A 10,713-nucleotide genomic window follows, 5' to 3' on the forward strand; every position below is an offset into this window, starting at 1 on the left:
TCGCATATGTTTTGTGCAGCCATGTTGGTCCTAATGTAGGTGCGGCGTACATTAGTACTGACTGGCTAACTGACTAGGTCCATCTATGTTGACCATGATTCTAGTTAATGCAGCCGTCACCTTTGCTGCTTTTTCACAGGCTTTCGCGATGTGGGTCCGATAATTTAGTCTCGCGTCAATAATTACACCCAGGTTTTTCAACGATTGTTGCATTGGGATCTTGTACCCAACAATGTTGAGCGTAGTCGCCTTTAGCTTTTTCCTACTCGTTATTAGCACCGCTTCGGTTTTTTTGGCCTGTTAAGTGGAGCTTTGCTTTTGTGAGCCATTCTTTTATTTTTATCGCCTTGTGGTTGCATAGGTACTCTATCTGGCTTTTTTTCATTTGCCACTACTGTTATTGCTATATCATAAGCGTACCCGATTATTTGTATTTCGTTGGGCAATGGGAGACGTAGCACACCGTCATATAAAACATTCCACAGTAGGGGCCCTAGTACTGAGCCTTGTGGTGCACCGCCTGTTATAATGTAGTTTTTAGGACTTTCTTCTGTGTCATATATCAGTAATCTGTCGGAGTGGTAGCTGGATATGATCCTCAGCAGGTATAGTGGTGTCTTCTTTTGTTTCAGGGCTTCTATGGTATGCGGCCAATAGGCCGAGTTGAAGGCATTTTTTACGTCGAACGTCACTACCGCGCAATATTCTTTGGAGCCATTTAACCACCTGGTTTCTTCAATTGCCTAGCTTGCGACCTCTGTTAATTTCTTTATGGCATCTAGCCTGTGCCTTTGAAACCCATATTGCTTTTTGGCTAAGCCCAGTGGCTCTCTTTCTAGATGTTTCTCTAGCCGCACACAGATTATACGCTAAAGTATTTTCCCCATTGTGTTCAACATACATAATGGTCGGTAGGAGGCTGGCTCTCCTGCTGGTTTATTTGGCTTTTTTATAAGCACTAGCTGCTGTTTTTTCCAAATCTTAGGGAATACTCCCTCTCGTAAGCATTGCGTATAAACTTCCGTATGCGGGGTGGGTTTATATTTAATAGCCCGTTTTAGGGCCTTATTCGGGATGCCATTTAGGCCTGATGCTTTAGTATTTGCGAATCACTTTGCTGCTTCATTTGCTGCGGTGCATTTGTAGCTCCTGGTTCTTTTTTTTTGCTGCTTTTGTAGCAATTACGTTGGGCAAAGAGTTTGGACAACCGTCTTTAATAATCTAGGGCATGTAGGCGCTTGTCCTTTATGGTCTTTAATCTTTGACATGAAGATTTTGTAGGCATATCCCCACGGGTTTTCTTCGACCTTGTTGTAGAGCTCTTTAAAACAACAGGCTTTGCTCTTCTTTATTGCTTTCTTGAGTTCATTTCGCTTTCGCTTAAAGTGCTCGTTTAGCATTGTGAAATCTGCCGTTTGTCGTCCCCTTTGATACTGGCGTCTCGCTTCTTAGAGCTTCAATAGTCTCATTCCACCAGTATGCGGGCTTCTTGTTGTGCCTTGTTTTTCCCTCACATGGCGGCATCGCAAGCATTACTGACATGTTTAACTAGGCATTCGGCCTTCTGTTCTATGTCTATAGCGTAGTTCGGATTGTCATCTACCATTAATTTGTATATATCCTCATCAAGAGTTTCAGATTTCCAGCCCCTGGTTTGGACCTTTTTGAGGGACTTAGGCATTTTTTCCTCTCTGTCAATTTCAAGCAGAATAGCCAAGTGGTCACTGTGTGTATACATGTCGCTCACTTGCCATGTACACGATCGCACTAGAGAGCTACTATCAAACGTAATATCGATTAGAGAACCGCGGCCGTTTTTTTCGAAAGTGTTTCTGTTACCGATATTCAGCAAGACGGTGTTCAGTAACGAAAAAGCCTTCAGAAGAGTTTCTCCTCGTTTATTTGTGTACATGCTACCCCACTCCACTGAACGTGCATTGAAGTCACCTGCTACCACGTTCCTTGTGCCAGATTATCGATGGTTCTTTCATATTCACCTTGCGCGATACTCGGCGGAATGTAACAGCTATAAAAGTTTATTCCGCAGATTTTTGCCCCGTGTGGTAGGCTCATCCTTTTTGGAACACGTTTTCTCCACAGGCACAAATGGCCGCTTTGCCTGTTAGGTCAGATGTCCACGTTGCTGCACTAATGTTTTTGTATTCCTCGCAGACTATTGCCACGTCGATTTTCTGCTCAAACACTGTATGCGTAAGCAGGTCTTGAGCTTCGCAGTGATTGAGGTTGAGCTGTAAGACTCTCCCACGTTGGCTCTCTTGCACGCTTCTTGGTTGAGAGGACATTTCTTGCAACCTATCTGATGGTCGGAGTTTTCCTTTCCTTGTTTTTTCTATGCACAGCAGGACACCTCCTTGTTGCATGTCTTAGCGAAGTGACCTTTTTCCCCACATTTCAGGCAGCACTATCTCCTATCGTCTGAGTTTTTGCAGGTTCTCGCCAGATGGCTATATTCCGAACGACGGAAGCATTTTTGGGTCTGGCAGTAAACGAGGGCAAGACGAAATATCTCCTGTCATCAAACAAACAGTCGTCGCACTCGCGACTTGGCTCTCACGTCATAACTTTGAAGTCGTAGATAATTTCGTCTATCTTGGAACCAGCGTAAACACCACCAACAATGTCAGCCTAGAAATCCAACGCAGGATAACTCTTGCCAACAGGCGCTACTTTGGATTGAGTAGGCAATTGAGAAGCAAAGTCCTCTCTCGATGAACAAAAACCAAACTCTATAAGTCACTCATAATTCCCGTCCTGCTATATGGTGCAGAAGCCTGAGGACACAACTGATGAGTCGACGTTGCGAGTTTTCGAGAGAAATGTTCTGCGAAAGATTTATGGTCCTTTGGGCGTTGGCCATGGCGAATACAACATTGGATGGAACGATGAGCTGTACGAGATATACGACGACATTGACATAGTTCAGCGAATTAAAAGACAGCGGCTACGCTGGCTAGGTCATGTTGTCCAGATGGACGAAAACACTCCAGCTCTGAAAGTATTCGACGCAGTACCCGCCGGAGGAAGCAAAGGAAGAGGAAGCCACTCCGTTGGAAGGACCAAGTGGAGAAGGACCTGGCTTCGCTTGGAATATTCAATTGGCGCCACGTAGCGAAAAGAAGAAACGACTAGTGCGCTGTTGTTAACTCGGCTATAATCGCGTAGATGGTGTCTACGCCAATAAAGAAGAAGAGGAAGAATTTTATTAGGTTCGGCTTCTCCCTAATTCTACACACAACCCATCCTATTTTAATTTTTTTGGCTTCAATAAGTATCCTAGCCTGTAAGGCGGGGAGGCTTTGCACAGCTGTTGCGTATTACGCCCTAATGATTGAGCCTTTATAAAAATCCCCTAGCTTTTCTATTTGCGTGCGAATAGCATTGGCAATGTCTTCCTCTCCGGTTATTTCATCCAGATCCCGGATTTCCACTGTTATTTCACTCGTTATGTCTGTTTAGGTATATATGTATGTATGCACATATCTTTATTAATATATCTGTAAATAGATATCTATATTTAGTAAAATGTCGACTTTGCTGATAAATAAGCATGTTAAATGATATTTGTACATATTGCCGAGGGAAGGAAATGATTATTTAAAAAAATTATTAACTACTTAAATTTTGTCCTTCTTTTGTGTTTGCAATATCGATGCTTCCGTATCTCGATAATTATGCGCAGTATTACTGCAGTCTTTGGTGTGCATCTAATTCGTCTATCACTAATCCCACGATGAGGTCCTTTCCTTTTGTTTGTAGTTGCATAATCATTCGAATCATCTTCCGCTTTGTTTAAATGAGTTAAGCATTCACCACCTCTACCCGGTAAAACTGGCGCATCCTAATAAAACAGCGCAATTCACCACAGGATGCTACTGCAACACAACACCAATATAACTCACCACACCTATACACCAACCCAACCAACAAAAGGAATGGACAATGGGGAAGCTCATACAATTCGTTCTACACTTTCGCATGTTAACATACACACTGCGCCGCGTCGACACCTACGTTACTCAACTTCTATCGAAACCGATCCTGTGCGCTTCGGAAATACAATTAAGTTCTCAGCGGTCCTCTGTGATATGGTCGTCATTACTTTGTGCAATCATTTCTTTTAATTTCATGAAAATTCAATAAAGTTAACTTTAAAGTGTTTACTATTTAAACATCAAATGATGTGTTTTCTTTGGCATAGTTAATGGTTTAATAAAAACTAAAAATTAAGTGCTGGATGTTTTCCACTAAATTGAGCATGCAATTTATTCACGCTTGGTTCTGCATTTTAGCAGTTTCGCGAGTTATAATTATTGGCTGCTTTCGACAATTTACAAAGTCTTTTCCTATTTTGGTAAGATTAGGATTTGGCTCAACTAAAACATCTTTTCGCTTTTTTGGCAACTGTGTTGGTTTGTGCGAAACTTGAATTTCCTCTTCCTTCTGGTGGGGGGCAATGAAAGACTTGCGTCGAGGGAAAATTATTTCATTTTGATTTTTATTTTGTATTTTTAAGCCTTATATATTATTTCGGAAATCTTACGTATCTAATTAAATATATGTGTATGTTGGTATGTACTGCACACCACATGGGATTGTTTCTATACTCTCGCAACAAAGTTGCTAAGGAGAGTATTATAGTTTTGTTCACATAACGGTTGTTTGTAAGTCCTAAAACTAAAAGAGTCAGATATAGGGTTAAGTATACCAAAGTGATTAGTGTGACGAGTAGAGTTGAAATCCGGATGTCTGTCTGTCCGTCCGTCCGTGCAAGCTGTAACTTGAGTAAGAATTGAGATATCATGATGAAACTTGGTAGATGTATTTCTTGGCTCCATAAGAAGGTTAAGTTCGAAGATGGGAAAAATCGGCCCACTGCCACGCCCAAAATGGCGAAAACCGAAAACCTATAAAGTGTCATAACTAAGCCATAAATAAAGAAATTTGGCACAAAGGATCGCATTAGGGAGGGGCATATTTGGACGTAATTTTTTTGGAAAGTGCTTTACCGATTTCAATGAAATTCGGTATATAATATTTTCTTAACACCCTGATGACATGTACGAAATATGGGTGAAATCGGTTCACAACCACGCCTTCTTCCAATATAACGCTATTTTGAATTGTATCTGATGCCTTCTCTGTATAATATATACATTAGGAACCAATGATGATAGTGGAATAAAACTTTACACAAATACGGTATTTAAAAGATATGTAAAGGACGGTTAATGAAATCTCGATTATCACTTTATCATGCGAGAGTATAAAATGTTCGGTTACATATTTCTTATCTAATTTAATATTTGTAAATATATAAATGTGTCTAAATATATTGCTGCATTCCGCTTTTTAGTTGCAATGAACATGTTCAATTTTGAACATTCCCTCGGGCGGCAAAAGTGACTGCTGGAAAGGGGACCGCAGCTTGCGCGTTTGTGATGTTCGTCAACTAAGTGACGTTCATGGTGTCGATGCGAATTCCTTGTTGTATCAGTGATAGTTTGCTCGCAACTATTTCTTCAAATTCGTTACAAAGGTATGCTGTCGACTTTCCCTCTTTCACATCGGATGATGTTGTGCCTTTGATGTTACGCTTTTTATTGGCATCTTAATATTGTCGTCTTCACTGCCTTGGTCTTCTCATCCGTTTCTTCTTCTTGGCTTTTGGCTTCAGTGTTTCATCTTTTGCTATCATACCTATAACGCCATCGTCTTTAATTTCCATGTAATTTTTTGGCCCTTCAACAGGAGGGTCAGGATCGAGTGTTATATCTGTGACAACATAACCAACCTCCCTAATTCCTCCTAAGTGAGGACCCTCCCGAGGAATAAAACGCCACTTGAAGTCTTCTCTCTCCGTTTTTGATGCAATCGCTCGTTTAAAATCATTATCCAAAAAATGTAGCTGCTTCCACAATGATTGTACTTTCGTCATTTACGGAGGTGCTTGCTTTAACCTCCTATTTCTTTGTCTATGCTTCAGCATCATCTTCTCAAATGTGGTTGATTCCTTTAGCTTCGTCCTCATTTTCAAACGCTTTAACTTGGACTTCATTTTCCTACATTTCTCCAAAACGTTAGCCGGCTGGAAGAAATACATAAATACGAAGGTAATAATTTAGTTGTTTTTTTCTCAGTTACTGAAGGTTTATGAAGTTCTTCAAGTGATTCTTCTCCAATTTCACTTTCCGTGGGGTGACGTATATAAAGCAGTGATGGCGAAAATCAGAGGGGGTAAAAGTCAAGCACCAACCTGTCTTCCTAGAACAGGTGGTGAAAACGCTTTTCCCAACGCAAGAGTCCCAATCGAGTAGAACGAAACCAACAGTGATGGAATCTTCAATTGTCGACGAGAAGGAAATAATGGAAGTGGCGGAGAGATTTGGCAACGCAAAGGCGCCAGGACATGATGGCATCCCGAACAAGGCACTGAAAATTGGCATCGACCATAGCCAGAGGGCTTTCGCCGAACTCTACACATGATGTCTAAATGACGGAGTTTTCCCGAAAACTTGAAAGAAACAGCGGCTACTTCTTCTTCAAAAGCCAAACACACCGGCGGGATTGTCGAGTGCGTATCGCCCACTCTGCATGATCGACATGATGGCCAAAATACTGGATATACTGATTTGCACACGCCTAAAATGTCACCTAGAAGAAGAGTCTCCTGGGTTATCTGAAAACCAATTTGGATTGAAAAGACATCGGTCCACTTTAGACGCAGTTGGAAAAGTGACGGGCATTGCGGCCAAGGCCATAGGGGCACCAGATGAATGCATGGAATTAAAAAATATTGCGCAGTTGTCACACTTGACGTGAAAATGCTTTTAATTCTGCATCTTGGCCACGTATACTGAGGGCATTAGAGGCAAGAAACACCCCGGGGTATCTTCTGAGGACAATAAGCAGCTATTTGTCTGACAGACTACTGCTGTACGATACCGGTACCGGTCCAAAAACTTACATGGTGACAGGTGGAGTACCACAAGGCAAACATTAGTGGCCCTAGTCAAAGTAGGAGAGCTCTGCTGACTAAAGTTAGCCAATCAATACTTATGTACGCAGCTCCGATTTGTGGGACAGCCCTGCGTCAAAAAACTTGTGTCAATATGGCAAAGGCTGTGTCCAGGTTAAGCGCCCTTAGAGTTGCCTGATCCTTTAAAACGATGTCGCACAAGGCGAGTGCTATCATATCTGGTCTTATGCCAAGGGATATAATGGCCTCTGAGTTAAGTAGAGTTTACTGTAAAACAAAAGCCATGAATAGGCGCTTAACGGTCGACGAGCGAGGAGGGGAAGACAAGTCTCGAGGAGTGGCAAAAGCAATGGGATGCGGCAGATAAAGGAAGATGGACATATAGACTAATTAAGAATGTACCGGCCTGGATTGACAGACAACACGGGGAGACAGATTTCTACTTAACGCAGTTCTTATCGGGCCATGGCGGTTTCAAGGAATAATTGCACAAATTTGCCCACGATGACGAAACACATTGGTCTTTCTGCGCAAAAAAGACGCAAAGCACATCTTTTTCTCCTGCTCGAGGTATGTAGTGGAGAGAGACACCATAAGAAAGTAAACAAATGAGAGAATGACGCCCAACAACATAGTGAGTCACATTCTGCGATCACAGCCTGTGTGGGCTAAAATGAAAGAGTGGGCTGAAATAGCGCTCCGGGAACTCAGAATGAAAGAAAGGCAGCGCAGAAGCTTTGGACCACATGAATATTCCTGGAGGTAAGTCGTGAAGAGGCAGTTATCACCCAGCTTGTCCTGCGAAGTAGTGCTTAACGGCGGTCCCGTAGGTCCGAATACAAGCTACAGCAGCCGGAGTTAAGGGTTTAGTATGTAGACATACTGTTTCGCAAGTCCAGCATTGTTATTTAATACTGTCTGGGCGTGGTCCCGAAAGAGGTGTACTCTAGCGGAGAATATTAATCGTGCATGCTACCAGTCTCACCCTGGCAGTATCTTTAGAAGATTCCCCTTTCGGAAAAAAAACATATATGCAGCGTTTGAAAAACTTCGCTACTCCCGTAGCATTTCATTTTGCTATTGCTACCGCTCTCACTTTATCGGGAGCCATAGCATAGCAATGTTAAAGTATGAGCTCTGCTCTGCTCGGAGTTTTGTTAGGTAAAAAACTATAGCTGTAGAAATAGCCAAAAATGAAGTCCTGTGCTATGCTCTAGCGGTAGCAAAAAATTGGGAGCGGTAGTAGAGCAGAGCTAATTAAAATTTTCATGTAATACAGCTACACATGCGAGCAGAGCACATACTTTTACATTGTTATGCTATGGCTCCCGACAAAGTGAGAGCGGTAGCTATAGCTTAGCAATAATTCTAGAAATTTTGTCCATAATTGGCATCTATTCGGCAATAACACTTAGTTCTTGTCAGCTAAAACAAGCAGGATTGGATAAAAAGACATTACAGCATATATACGCATACTTATTAACAAAGCACATTGATCTCTTCGATGAGCTCTCAATTGCACAAAAACAAGTACATACAAGCCAACAACATGCTGTGCCCATACATATTCATATGTATCTACTTAGGGGCATAGAAAATACTTAAAATTAATATTGCGGTTTAAAACCAAAACATTTAAATAAAAACAAAAAATCAATTTAAATTTAAATTGCAAGTAAATGAGAAACGGTATTAATAAAGCAAATAACCCAGTTTTTACGAAAAACAAAACTTTTATTTCCTTAAAAAAGTATTCGGTTCACACTGAGGAAACTTTTTTTTCATTTTAATAAATATTTCTACATACTACCAAAACTATGATTAATAATAAAAATCTAAATACATCTGCAGGCGCTACACGTTCAAAACAGGTTGCTAAATTTATTTCCGAAAATGACAGTTTATTAACATACTGCTCTAGATTTTCATCTTCACCGATTAAAAATAATTCTGAATCGTTATTAGAGATAAAATACCAAAATCTTAGAAATTTTTGGACCCGTCTTCAAATGATTCAATAGTAGAATCTGAAGACTCAGATCTACCTGAAAATTTTAAGTCTTCGCAATGTACGAAATCTGCTTAGACCAGTACGAAGAAACAAAAGCTATTATATCCCATTAATTAAAGCTAATAAAAGCAATTGCACCTGTTCCACATCCGAGAGTAGAGCTGACACAAATGGACACACAGAAAATGGCGTTTTATGGCATCCATCTCGAGATGCCCGCATGTGACACAGAATTACAGTACTCGGCGACGGTGTCTATCTCCCACCACGAATCCCACACCAAGCTTGCTCTCCTTTATATGGCCACTGTAGTAAATGCCACAAGACCTATTCGCCCATTCCGGACGGCGGTGATGTCAGCCTTCACTCTAACGGGGACATCAACCAGCTGGCCAGCGGCACCTTCCCAATTTAAGGACCGGACATTCCAGGTGCATGCCTTCAATTGATAGTCCTAGTTTCGTTTGCTGTTGTCGCCATGAACGGGGGGACTCTTATCCGAGGCAGTTGATATCCTTTCATTGGGGGTGTTTTTTATGTGGCGGGTCCCAAACACGGCACACAACCCTGTGTAGGGGATATTTCACCTTCTCACTTTAGCTCGCCTTCAAACAGATGTTTTTAGGCTACCCAGAGGGTACTTGGTATAAAACCGGAAGTCGTGAGCTGCTTGAGCCATATGTAAAAGAATCGTTTCTGGCCACTCCCAAGTGAATGGCGATCAGAGAACTTTCCTCACTTGCGTGAACTTCTACACATGACTCCATCCTCCACACATAACTCCATCCTCCGAACACCTACACGCATATTAAAATGCATCCCAAATATATCTGGTATGTTTTAAACCAAAAGATGTTTTCTAAAAACATGGATAAATATGAGTATAATATAAACGAATCATCAAAAACTTCAACTATCAGAATGTATTCTACGCCTCGGCTACTCCACCAGCAGTAATACCAGGCAACATATTCGCCTAGGGGGCCCAGAATGTTTAAAGGAATTAAGTTTACTTTACAACTCTACCAGACACCAAAAGGGCGCACCCTAATATAAAGCACTGTTAACATCACATGATTTCCAATTCATCACATCTGGGAACAAGTGGAAAACACCATAGTCGACGACACTACAGTCGAACACAACCCAACCCACTCAACAAAAAGGATGGACGTCAAGATAGCGAACACATTCGTATTTTATACATGCTGCTCTATACTGCACTGGGTCTGCTAGACTTCATCTCAACCCGGTTCCTGCGAGCAGCTTTTGTTCGCTGTATAAAATTCGCCAGATCTCGACTCGATTCAACAACAACGTGGCAATTATTTATTTGGCGATTAGTTAAACATCGCCGTTCCGATTATATGTATATATTGAGATATTTTTAAAATTTCATTGTATTCTGAATACATACATATACAGTGGCGTAGCTACAACTTCGGGTGCCCGGGGCCAAGGATGTTCTGCCGCCCCCCTTTATCTACCTACCTACAAGTTTCATGAGGTGGTTTGAACAAAAGTGAATTTTTACAAAATATCTTCGATATTAAGTATATAAAATTTAGGAACTAGAAGCCACGCAAATTCTGAAGTTCCTAAATTCTCACAATACGGTTTTTGAGGAAATTGGTAGTAAATTTACAAGACATCTACGTCCTACTTTTATTAAAGAGAGCGATGAAAAACGAAGAACAAATTGGAT

The sequence above is a fragment of the Bactrocera tryoni genome, unplaced genomic scaffold, assembly GCF_016617805.1.
Source record: "Bactrocera tryoni isolate S06 unplaced genomic scaffold, CSIRO_BtryS06_freeze2 scaffold_11, whole genome shotgun sequence".
In the NCBI taxonomy this organism is placed as follows: domain Eukaryota; kingdom Metazoa; phylum Arthropoda; class Insecta; order Diptera; family Tephritidae; genus Bactrocera; species Bactrocera tryoni.